The sequence below is a fragment of the Cydia pomonella genome, chromosome 26, assembly GCF_033807575.1.
Source record: "Cydia pomonella isolate Wapato2018A chromosome 26, ilCydPomo1, whole genome shotgun sequence".
NCBI classification, from domain to species: domain Eukaryota; kingdom Metazoa; phylum Arthropoda; class Insecta; order Lepidoptera; family Tortricidae; genus Cydia; species Cydia pomonella.
This window is the reverse complement of record NC_084728.1, coordinates 893926-906720: the sequence shown is the minus strand read 5'-3', so window position 1 is coordinate 906720 and position 12795 is coordinate 893926. Positions and strand designations below refer to the sequence as shown.

At 38.8% G+C, this 12795-nt stretch overlaps 1 protein-coding gene across 13 annotated transcripts in view; it reads left to right on the top strand.

The window, feature by feature from the left end:
- The window catches only part of LOC133531916 (protein daughterless), a 136716-nt gene that overhangs the window by 58368 nt on the left and 65553 nt on the right, over positions 1-12795 (top strand). For 2 of the 13 annotated variants that reach the window (XM_061870335.1, XM_061870336.1), the window contains exon 1: positions 11571-11805. The exons of 1 other annotated variant lie outside the window; for it this stretch is intronic. The gene's annotated coding sequence lies outside the window, so the exon portion shown is untranslated. Of the gene's footprint in view, positions 1-11567; positions 11806-12795 lie in introns of those variants that run through there. 10 more of the 13 variants (XM_061870342.1, XM_061870334.1, XM_061870339.1 and 7 more) reach the window with 8 other exon arrangements.

Genomic DNA, 12795 nt, shown 5'->3' with positions numbered 1-12795 from the left:
AGTGTAAATTTATTCGATGGCGTAACGTGACGTACGCGTTTGCGTTAAGTCTTATTTTGTATGGGATTTTGAGTTTCCAAAACGTTCAGCTTGGCGCGCTGTCTAAATCCCATACTAAATGAACCTTAACGCAAACGCGTACGTCATGTTTCGAAATCGAATGAATTTACACTAGGGGCTCTGATATTATAACATTTCAAACTTTCGCGTTTTGAACGTTTTAATTTTTTTTAACTGGGTCTATCGCTAACGAAACGTCGGAAATAAAGGCAACAAAATAAATTCGCAATAGACCCGGTTTTAAACATGTTTTAAAATGTGTTCAGATATTTGTGATCCCATACATTTGATAAAGACAGTATTTTGTTCATTACATTACTCGTATGTGTTGCAGTCATAAATCAGTGCTATCTGGGTACATATGAAATACATATGCTCTATATGTGCAACACTCTCGTTTGGAAAGTCGTTTTGAAACTTATCACCCTATCAACTGGTTGAACTGCAACTTTGCCTAACTGTCGTAGACTGGCGTGACAAAGTGTCTGAGTGCCATTATAAATGTCATATTTTCATTTAATAAAACTGCTTTTCACATCACCTATGAGGAAATTGTTATGTTTCAAAATATTATTAAAGCTAAAAAATAGTATGCACATAATCGATTATTAGAGATATTGTAATCGATTCATGCGCATACTATATTTTCATATTTCATTTTCATTGGTTTAATATTTTATACTGACAATAAAATCTTCTAGAACAGAAAAGTGCTAGTTTTATCCCTCCTAGCGGGGAAGAAAAAACCCTGTTCCGAATAGGTGATTTGTAAAAATACATGGAAATCGTAAATCTTTACATGACCTCGAAGTTTCAAAATTAAAGTTTTTTTTTTAAATTTGGCAATCCATTTCCGACAGATGAAAAAGGCGCAAAACTTAAAAAAAATATCGTTTTCAACCAATAGGGTACTTATTGTTGGTAGTCAATAAGGCGCTTTTTCCATATAGCTTCAGTTTGAGTTCAACCGACAATGTGGTATCTTTTTTTTTAAAACGTCACAAATGTTGGCGCGAAGGGTTATAAAATCCTCCCATATAACATTTGAATATCGCGCCTTTTTCTACTGACAAAGTGGGAGGCGAGCTTGCCAGAGTATAACATCAAAATTGAAAAAAAAAACAAGTAGTAGTCAAAAGATTTAATTTGGGACCCATTTCGTACCTTGTCACTGTGACCTTAGTATGTACTTACGAAATGGGTCACAAATTAAATTTTTTGACGAAGTACCATTCGATTCCTTACGAATTATTAAACAATAAGAGGCTGCAGGACTGACCCAAATGTACCAGGAAAACATAACCTAGAACAAATAAAGCAACAACCATAATAAAAGTCAAGCAAGTTCCCTTTCTAATATAGCAGTCCGTCTCGCTCTCGCGCGCCGTGCGCGAGCGGGAGGGAAGACAAGTTGTTTCATTACACTTGTGCAAGTTTTGGGGCTTGGTGGACTAGCTTTTGCATGTGGGTTCGCTTGCATTTATATGTAAACAGTAATGTAAATACAAGTAATGTTTTTTGGTTGAGTCATAGGTATGGGTATTCACTTGAGTTAGCTTTTTTGAGCTTTTCAGATGTGTGTGATAAATGATGTTTCAGCTGAAGGTGGGATAAAGGCAGGAAGAAGAAGACAGACACATATCTCTTTTTGTTAAGCTATTCGCCAATGGTAAATACTTTCGATCAATTAAAATATATTATTTAGGTATATTTCTTTACAATTATCAAATATAAAAACATATTGACAAAAATAGAAAATAAAACCCCCATCTCCCATCCCGTACTTTCATCGTAAATGCCGACAACGCACTTACAACCCCTCTGGTGTTGCAGGTGTCAATGGGCGGCGGTAATCGCTTACCATCAGGTAATCCGTCTGCTCGTTTGCCTCCTCTATCATAAAAAAAAAACTTTTCCGAAAGATAGAATTACCATAAAATTAAATTAAACCCTGAAAAAAGTGAAAACAAGTAAACTAAAGGGTTATATTTTAATTTATTTTAGGGCCGAAAAAATTTTTTTCTGGTCTTCCAAGTCTGCCAACCCTCCTTACAAAGGCCAAAAATAATTCGCGTCATTTTTTTTCTTCTACTTTTTCCTATTTAGGACACGATACTGAATATGCCCTTCAACGGATCCCCGCTATTTCACCTTGTATAGTGATAATACTTAAGTAAGCCTTCAAGAAAAAAGCGTACTCCCATCTTAAATGCCGGCAACGCACTTACAACCCCTCTAGTGTTGTGGGTGTCCATGAGCGACGGTAATCGCTTACCATCAGGTGATCCGTCTGGTCGTTTGCTACTATATCATACTTGGCTCACAAGATAACCGCCATGTGGGATGTTGACTCGACGATCATTGTCCCGATAGTCGTTTCAGCGAACGGTCTCATAGCGAAGAGTCTCGACCAAGCACCTTGGGAGACTCTCGCTGGGTGGTTGGATAGAGGGTCAGATACAGAAGGCGGTGATCTTGAGCACGGCGCGGATAGTCCGGCGGTTCCTCTTTCTGCGGCCCTGACTACCGGCAGCTTGGGCCGTGCCCCGATGCTGGCGGCATCCTAGGTTATATTTTTTACAATGTGTTTGTGTTTTTTTTTTTACTTTTATACCCATATTGTAAGAAAAACTCGTCACTTGAGAAGAAAAATGAATAAACAGAATCCTTACCTTTTGCAAGAAAAGTAGACTTCAGTATCTACGAGTATACTGTTAAAGCTCTAAAGAAATCATAATAGTTTTATTATAAATAATAAATAAATGTTATAGGCCCAATCTTACACAAACCGACCTAGTAAGCTCAACAAAGCTTGTAATGTGGGTACTTAGACAACGATAGGTAGTATATAAATATTTATAAAATACTTAAATACATAGAAAACACCCATGACTCAGGAACAAATATCCATGCCCATCACACGAATAAATGCCCTTACCAGGATTTCAACCCGGGACCATCGGCTTCATAGTCAGGTTCACTACCTACTAGGCCAAACCGGTCGTCAAAAAAAAAAACTACATAACAAACTTTACAAAGCTCCTTAAATGATTATTAAATTCTAACTATCTATCACTTAAACTTATCAATCTTATCAATTATGACCACAAATTACGTTTTCCACTCACACGCACATACTCGGAAAACAGAAAACACCCCATACCCCTATCTCTGTCGCACACCGCGCTCTCTCGCTCACAAAACGGGGGGGAGAAGTCTGGCAACGTCGCGCGCGCCGCGCCGCGCAAAACGTACTAAGTGCAAATGGACAATTATTCAGATACGTCATTCTTGCGTTTTGTTTTTAATTCTGAAGTGACTTAAGTATACATGATTCATTTATTTAGATACAACTTTTTGCAAAGTTAAATTTTGTTTTCTAAAATGACGTATTGATAAATGGATGTGTAGTTAACTTTTATTGGTTTGGTTTTAAAGTATGAATAGTGATGCTAAGTTTAAGAGTCGTTAGAGTTTTATTTTTAATTTAGTTGGATTATTTCAACGAAGTGTTGTGATAGAAGTTTCAGGAATCAGTAGGAGGACCTATTTGTTATTGTAAGATTTCGCTTTATGCTTAACTTCAACGTCTTTACTTTAATGTTATGGATATGTATTAAATAAAATAATATAATGCTCCACTGCTAACCAAAGGGGAGGTCTTATTTCTAATACTATTAACTAACTAACTGCTTTGGCTCAGCGATCCAAAAAGAATCTTGGCCTCCGAAACGAGAGAACGCCACCTGTCCCGACCCAGCGCGGTTTCCTGCCATGAATTGGCATTCAGCCGACGCAGGTCCGCCTCCACGACATCACACCAGCGGTACCTGGGGCGCCCGATCGGTCGACGGCCGGTTGGTCGCCCCATGTACGCTCCCCCATTCTGAGTAGGTGACCGAGCCAGCGAAGTCTGTGGGATTTAGTTACGCCGATGATATTGGGCTTAGCCACCAACTCCTCGATCTCGGCATTTTTCCGGATCCTCCAGGAGCCGTCGTCACTTCGGACAGGTCCCAGGATCTTCCTGAGCACTTTTCTTTCCGCTATCAGGAGCTGACTTTCCTCTTTTTGAGTTAGTGTCCAGGTCTCACAGCCGTACGGTCAACCAATTTGATTCCTAGGCCACTATAGAACCATGTCATAATGACTTCTACGACAGTGCTTATTGAGTGATGCATGTCATGTATAGAGTATTTAAAGCGACAAGGTTATGTAGTGGCCTAGGATTCAAATTGGTTGACTGTACATATGAATAGGCCGAATGACAGTTTTATAGACTCTTAATTTTGTACTCTTACTGAGAAGCCTGGACACCAACACTTTATGGAGGGCTGCACTACATCGTAGTGCGTTTAGAATGCGGAGTGCAATCTCCTCCTCCCGGGTGTTTGTATCGGTGACTGTACATGAGATCAAAAGCATATGTAGAAAATTGAATAAAAAGCAATCTAATCTCATTAAACTAACAAAAACCGAATTCTTAACCAGCACAAACGCATGAGTACACTTGAGAGCAAAGAAAACTGTTCACTTTCTATTACATCTCCAAACAAAAATGACCATTTTTTCAATGATGTTGTGTATAATATCAAGCCCAACTCTTTCGTGTAACCATTTTCTATAATTTTACGCGACCGTAATTTGGTTTTTACGAGCTTCTCGGCCGCATCACTTTCGGCCATTATAAACTCATTGTGGAATAAGGACGGCATGAAACTGTTGCGTTTCTCTTCATCTGAAACTTCATCTAGATCCTAGAGTAGAATAGATTATATTTTTATTCAGAATTACAAACGAAACATACATAATACATATAAAAAACCGGGCAAGTGCGAGTCGGACTCGCGCACGAAGGGTTCCGTACCATTATTTATAAAAACGGCAAAAAAAAATATGTTAGTTGTATGGGAGCCCGCCTTAAATATTAATTTTATTTTGTTTTTAGTATTTGTTGTTATAGAGGCAACAGAAATACATCATCTGTGAAAATTTCAACTGTCTAGTTATCACGGTTCATGAGATACAGCCTGGTGACAAACGGACGGACGGACGGACAGCGAAGTCTCAGTAATATCCCGTTTGACCCTTTGGGTACGGAACCCTAAAAACGCACAAAGAAGACGGTGCGACGAAATGACCTCATCAGCATTTTGCGGGCGAGTTCCAATCTGAATTCAGATCTTCCGACCGATGAGACAATCAAGGGAGAAAAATAAGGGCAAGTAACAACCAACAAGCCGAAAGTAAGAAAACATAAATAAACAAATAAATTACCTTTTACATATAGTGGACTAATGATTTTTTTTTTTTAAATCTTTATTTAACGAGCTTAGTCTAAAAGACGATGCCGCTCAGTAGTACACATCGAGAAGTGTTCTTACACTAAAACATTTAAAACCTAAACAGATCATTATTTTCGTCTTTGGATGCCCACCATCACCATACTGAACAGAGCTCTAGCCTCCCTTGATTGAGGGAAAGCTAAAATCCTGTTACAGCCGTCCAACTCCTTAATATTAATGCCTTGGAGCAAAAGATCATTCCTTCTGTCCTCGTTCCGGACAGAAGGAATGATCTTTCTAATGATAAAATAAGAAACGTTGCACTGCAGCGGTATCATGGTCGCATTTTTATCACCTGTCATGTCTTGCATATCTTTCGCACTTATATATTTGTTAGAACGTGACAGGCATGGTGACAAACGATAAAGAGCCGACCATCTTAGCCCCACTGGTCACAGACGAGGGCTAAAAGTCACGAAAAAAAATTTTTTTTAATACTACGTCGGTGGCAAACAAGCATTCGTCCCGCCTGATGATAAGCGGTCACCGTAGCCTATGTACGCCTGCAAATCCAAAGGAGTTACATGCGCGTTGCCGACCCTAACGCTTCGCACCCTCGTTGAGCTCTGGCAAGCTTACTCAGCGGCAGGAAGTAGGGTCTAGTATTATTTGGCTGCGGTTTTCTGTGTGTTTTCCTTAGTTCAGGGTGTGTGTTTGTGTGTAGTGTTTTGTAAATTTTCTTTTTATTTTATGATGTAAGGACAGAAATGTGACTTTTCACTAATCAACACGTAACTAACGACTCAAGGGCCCTGGGTGCTTAGCCAACGGGCCAATCGTCAACGCTCCGTGTCGTACCGTAATCACATCTCTCTCTACCACTCTTCTATATTAGTGCGTCAGTGATAGTTGCGTTTCGTTCGCTACGGAGCGTTGACGATTGGCACGTTGGCTAAGCACCCAGGGCTCTTGAGTTATTAGTTAAGTTTCGTTTAATGAAATGTTACATTTCTGTACTTTCTTTACATTATAAAATAAAAATCACGAAACATTACCCTAAACTATACTCTGTATTTTTAGGTATTTAAATAAAAGTAAACAAAATCTACCCTCAAATGGTTCCTTAAGCCAGTCGAGGGTAGATGAAAACATTACATGATCAAATAATATAGGTTAAAGTCTGAACGACAGTGACAGATCCAGGCGGTTTTATATTTGGTTGGTTAACCAATAAATGTTATAACTACCCGAAAATGTACAAATTATTTGTTTACTTTTATTTAAATACCTAAAGATACACAGTATAAAGAAAACACTAGACTCTACCCTACCCAAAGTGTTGTGTGCGCACGTTGGCAACACTGTTGTCGTTGCTTGTATTTCCCCGCCACACTTCGTATTCGCACATACCCAATAATTTAGCCGACATACTCGGTCATACATGCCCGAACATATTGAAATCATTAAAACATTTGTGTGCATGCGTCACACCGATAAGATAAGCCGGAAATCTGATACGTTTGAAGATACATATAATTAATTGTCAGTCGATACCGAATATGACGATAAATGTCATTATGAAATCGGTCAAAACAACCAATGTAGGGAAGTCATAAATATGTATACGGCTTTTTTAATGATATAGGAGGCATACGAGAAGACGGATCGCTTGCCGGGCTAGCACTACATAGACTACCCGTCCCTCTTTAATTAACGTAGTTAGAAAAAGACGGATAGTCTATTTCGCCGCGAGATAATGTCGCGCCAATCATGTGGTAGGCCTACTGATGGTAACGCAATTACCGTCGCCCAGAGAGGTTGCAAGTGCGTTGCCGGTGTTTAAGATGGAAGTACGCTCTTTTCTTGAAGGTAGCATCGTTCCGAAAACACCTGTGCGAGGCAGGAAGTTCCCATTTTTAGGGTACGTACCCAAAGGGTCAAAGGGACCCTATTACTGAGACTTCGTTGTCCGTCCGTCCGTCCGTCTGTCACCAGACTGTATCTCATGAACGTGATAGCTAGGCAGTTGAAATTTTCACAGATGATGTATTTCTGTTGCCGCTATAACAACAAATACTAAAAACAGAATAAAATTAATATTTAAGGCGGGCTCCCATACAACTAACACAATCTTTTCGCCGTTTTTATAAATAATGGTACGGAAGAACCCTTCGTGCGATATGAAACGAAAGCATTTTTGCCTAAGCTAGTACGGACCCTTTCAATTTACTTGGTCAATTAAATTGAGCTTCTCCTCAAAACTACGCAATAAGAAATTGTCTTTACTTAACAATGAAGATTTCTCAAATCCTTGTTTGCGCGCGCGCATGACTCACTGCGTTTCCGATTAACCGCACCTTCCGCTGTGATTTAGGCGTAGATCACTAAAATTAACGCTTTTAATACGAATATTTGAAGTCAGTGTCCAACTACGAGTACTTATTTATTTAATCGTATGGCATGCATGGTTAGGCAATCAGAGAACAGCTTTGAGGTTTGTAAGCCAGGTAACTACGTCGGGTGTCAAGACATATATGTAGATCCTCAGCTGGGCCAGGATAGAGGTGAAGTGGGCAGCGCCGAAATATGTGCTCAATGGTTTGTTCTTCTTCGCCGCACTCGCAGAGCGGAGCCTCCTTCCAACCCCACTTATGTTGGAAATAATTACAGCGGCCATGACCTGTTCTCAACCTGTTCAGACGACACCAGATCTTTCGAGGTAGATGGAACCCTTTTGGTTTTTTCGTCGGATCTAGGAGATAGAGGTCATCTTTTCCAACCGTAGCAGTAGACCATTCATCTTTCCACCGGTCCAAGATGTTAAAATTGCTTAGGCTTGGCGCTATAGCACAGGGTGGGTTTAGAGAGACCAAACGTTGTTGGGGAGTACTGTCTTCATCATAACATAACAGCGCATATAGGTTCGCCTTTGTATCTACAGTCCCTAAGATCACGCTTTATAGGGTCGCCTTACGTCAGGATTTCCCCTGACATGTCAAAATTTTTGGTTGTTTGTCAGGATTGCGGGGGACTTGGTGAGTCAGGGTGTTTTAGATTCCTCATCTGGCCACTAAAAGCTAATAAAAAGCTTGAAGTTGGCTTGACGATTTTAGGAGAAATTACCGTCCAGGAAATGTCAGGATTTTTAGAGTGATTTCCGGAATCAGGATATTCCAGTTTTTCATCACACATGTACGTATAGCTTTTTGATTTGTCTATCTATTCTCACCTCACCTGGCAACTGATGAAAGGTCAGATCGTGTAGAGGGCCCGTGAAGGTAGAATATTCCTTGCTTATGTGATGTAAACATTACCCAACTCGGCAATGGCGTGTTATTGACAGCTCTGATATAATAGTAAAACAATATCAGAGGAACAAGCGACTGTATCAGAAAATCGAACGTTTATGTAACTATATTAATCGTTATTAGTCACAAAAAAAAATAGAATAGAAATATTTTATTTGTCAACACAAACGAAACAATACTTAGTTACTAGTTTGGCGCAATGACCCAAAATGAGTCTTGGCCTCCAACACAAGAGCTCGTCATTTTACCCAGTCCTGCGCGGATTTACGCCAGTTTTCACTGACGCCGAGCCCACGGAGATCCGCCCACCGATACTTAGGTCTTACTTAATAGATCGTGCTGTAAAGCATATTTGGGTCGACCGACTGGACGCCGTCCTGTAGGTCATCCTATGTATCGGTAAACAAAATACATATAAAAAAAATCGACCAAAGGGCGAGTCGGACTCGCGCACAAAGGGTTCCGTACCATTATCTAAAAATCACTTTTTTGTACGGGAGCCCCCTTAAATATTTATTTTAATCTGTTTTTAGTATTTGTTGTTATAGCGGTAACGGAAATACATAATCAATAGAAATTTCAACTGGCTAACTATTACCGTTCATGAGATACAGCTTGGTGACATACGGACGGACGGACAGCGGAGTCTCAGTAATAGGGTCCCGTTTGACCCTTTGGGTACGGAACCCTAAACTGTACACTGCACCGTACACTGTATAGATCGTGTCATTCACGACGACGCGCGCCTTGACTTGATTGTCATGTTATTAAAGGTTAGATTTGACTAATCTGCGCCATCGTGGATGACACGAACTATAATAAATAATAATAATTCAGCCTATATACGTCCCACTGCTGGGCACAGGCCTCCTCTCATGTGCAAGAGGGCTCGGGCTATAGTCCCCACGCTAGCCCAATGCGGATTGGGGACTTCACATACACCTTTGAATTTCTTCGCAGATGTGTGCAGGTTTCCTCACGATGTTTTCCTTCACCGAAAAGCTAGTGGTAAATATCAAATGACATTTCGTACATAAGTTCCGAAAAAGTCATTGGTACGAGCCAGGATTTGAACCCACGACCTCCGGATTGAAAGTCGGACGTCATATCCACTCGGCCACCACCGCTTACACGAACTATAAAAGATTAAATAAATAGAATACCTATTGAATTTATCCGATTAAACTTCAAGAAGATGTACCTAATCTATATGATTAATAACTATGTACTTTCAACTTTACTCACTCTATTTGTAATCAATTTTAGATTAGTGTTATACAGCATTATCGTGTCAGAGTACAGCAAAAAACGAATATCGAAATTTGTTTATCTGCCTCTACCGCTCGAATATGCAAGAGCGACAGAAAGGCGGATAACGAAATTTAAATTTTTAATTTTTCGCGGTAGGGCCTCAGTTACCAATTGGATTTGACGCCAGTTTGCGATACATATCATATATCATATCAAAGGGAATACCACATCATATTGTTATTGTGTATTTTTTGTAAATTTGATATAGAATTATTGATTGGATGAAATCTATTCGGGTTTTTACCAATGAACGAATTTATATTTAAAGAAGTTTTAGCATTTAGTTATAATTTAAAAGTATAAGTACTCAATTAAATTATATTTCTATTGACACTTGAACGCAAAGTAAAATATTCGATTAGAAATCTTGATATTTCATTTGCATATTTTCCTACTTATGCCACTGCGGTCAAGTTCATCAATTTATAAGTTATCGACGCGAAAGAAAGCGTTCCATTGAACTTATTTCCAAATTACAGTACACTTTTTATCCTAAAAAGCTTTCGTAAAACGAATTTCATAAAGACGTGAATGAAATACGGCCGAAGGATGAACGCCTAAGCCACTGAAATTTAAGAAAAAAAAAGTTGCGTTCAGAAACTTTAACCTCATTATAGTAACGTTCGCGTTCTTGAGCGCGCATTTAGCGGCGGAGCGGCAACGTCGCACGTCGCGGGGCTGCCAGAGCGGGGAGAGCTTTTATTTACCCTACAATGGGGTAATTTCTCGGAACGTTATAAATTGCTCGGAACGTATTTAAAAAAAAAAAGAATATGTAGATATTCCAATGAAAATAATTCCTATTATTAAATATATATGCAGCTTTGAAAAAAAATATGGGGAAAATATTGCGAAATGATGAAAAAAATGCAGAATTTCTGTAGGTTAGTTTACTACATTAAAAGTAACAAAAGGTTAGTATAATTCGATAAGACGTGTTGTGAAATGTTTGTGGTTTAAATATGGGGCACGGCGGTGATACGAAAACAGTGATAACACACGTTTTATTACTTAATAAATCCATTGTTTACTATTAGTGTAAAACAAGTTTCATCCAACTTATCTATCATTGTTAAAAATGTAGAGGCATTGTATTATAACTAACATTTTTTAAATATTTTTAATACATATCTTAAAGATTTATTAAATTTATCAGCAGCCGTCTGATCAAAGTATAAATTATAATAACAAGGGTAGGATTCTTGTAATAACGACATCTAAACATATCACTGTTAGAGTCCTAAACTTGGCTGTGGATCATTTAATTCGTCGTGTTTTGTTTTATAGTAAAGTTTGCCAGCAACACATGGTGCTAGTTTCTTAAATCGAAGCAACACTAACATGCGTTACAATAATTACGACAAAACTAGAGTCAGACCAAGATAAGTTGGCAGCGATTTTGATAGCCCAGATAGTGCAAGTGTTATTTTAAACGTCAAACTTCTATGAAATTATGACGTTCTTTAAATGCTCGAATATGGTCTGTATAAGATAACGTTTGTACTTGAACAAAAAAAAAGACATTATAAACGTCATATTTTCACGCAGAGTTATCTTGGCTTGACTCTAAAATATATATTTTTGCAAGTTGACGATATTCTAGGGTAACCAATCCCCCGTCTGGCAACACGGCGAGTGAGCGGCAGTCGGCCTCAGGCGTGCGCACCGCTCGCTCGCGTCGCCCGCGCTCAACGAACGTACAAAGTTTCTGTGATGTAACTAAACGTTATCAAACTGTTTATACCTAAACCCCTCGGTTCTCTTGTCCTAGTGTTTACGTTCCGTTTCTGATTCAGTGTTCAATGTGAAGACGGTGATTTAAATTTCGAATTGTGATGAGTGTAAGTTTTTCAGCCAGCAAGTTTGGAGTGTTTCGGAAATTAAAAAAAAACAACCAACGAGTGTTTAAAAAAATTGAAACGTTCCTTTTTACATCGCATTGCTACAATTTGATGTCTTTAAGTTTTTCTTTTATTTAGTGATTATAATTTTCTTAAATATCTTCCTATTTGTTATGGATTATCTTTGTTCTCTATTTCGGATTGCTAGGGCGTATTTTGGTATTCGCAGTGGTTTTTTGAGCAAAAAGTGAGTTTTTTTTTTGTAGTAATGCTCGCTTGGTACAATGGATACGCATAGGCGAGCGTTAGAAAAAAAACGTTTTGTATGACCATTGTTGGTTTATCTGTAATCTTCGAATCTAGGTGAATGCTTTCATATTCGTTTCATACATTCATTAGAAACAGGCCATGTAAATAAACCTGAAAAAAAAAAACTATTTTAAACAATTGAAATTACATTAAAATTTATGCTTTAAACAGTTCCACACGAACCTCGGTCGGCAACGCGCATGTAACACCTCTGGAGTTGCGGGCGTTTATAGATTACGGTGACTGCTTACCATCAGGCGGGCCGTATGCTTTTTTGCCACCGTCGTGGTATAAAAAAAAAAAAAAAGAAACAATATGGTTAACTGTTTTAACATTTTTAAGTATTGTAACAACGATGAAAATAACCAACATTTATGACGACATTGCCACACTTTGTCATTGCTTGCTAGCTTGGTCATACTCTAGGTTCGGTACCCCAAGCAAAGAAGTCATGATTTCACGTTAAAGCCATCTAAACCTTATATTTACTTATTATCCAGCTACCTACAGTTAGGTACTTTTGATGGCCTCATAGCTTTAGACCATTGGTGGGCAAATTTTCTTGGGCCAGAGAGTTGAAGAAATTTCAGAGAACAGCCAGAATTGCGGCATAAATGAATTTTGATTTGAAACCGTTACTTAGTCTAGCTGACCGGAAGAAACGGCGGCGGGCCGGAGATG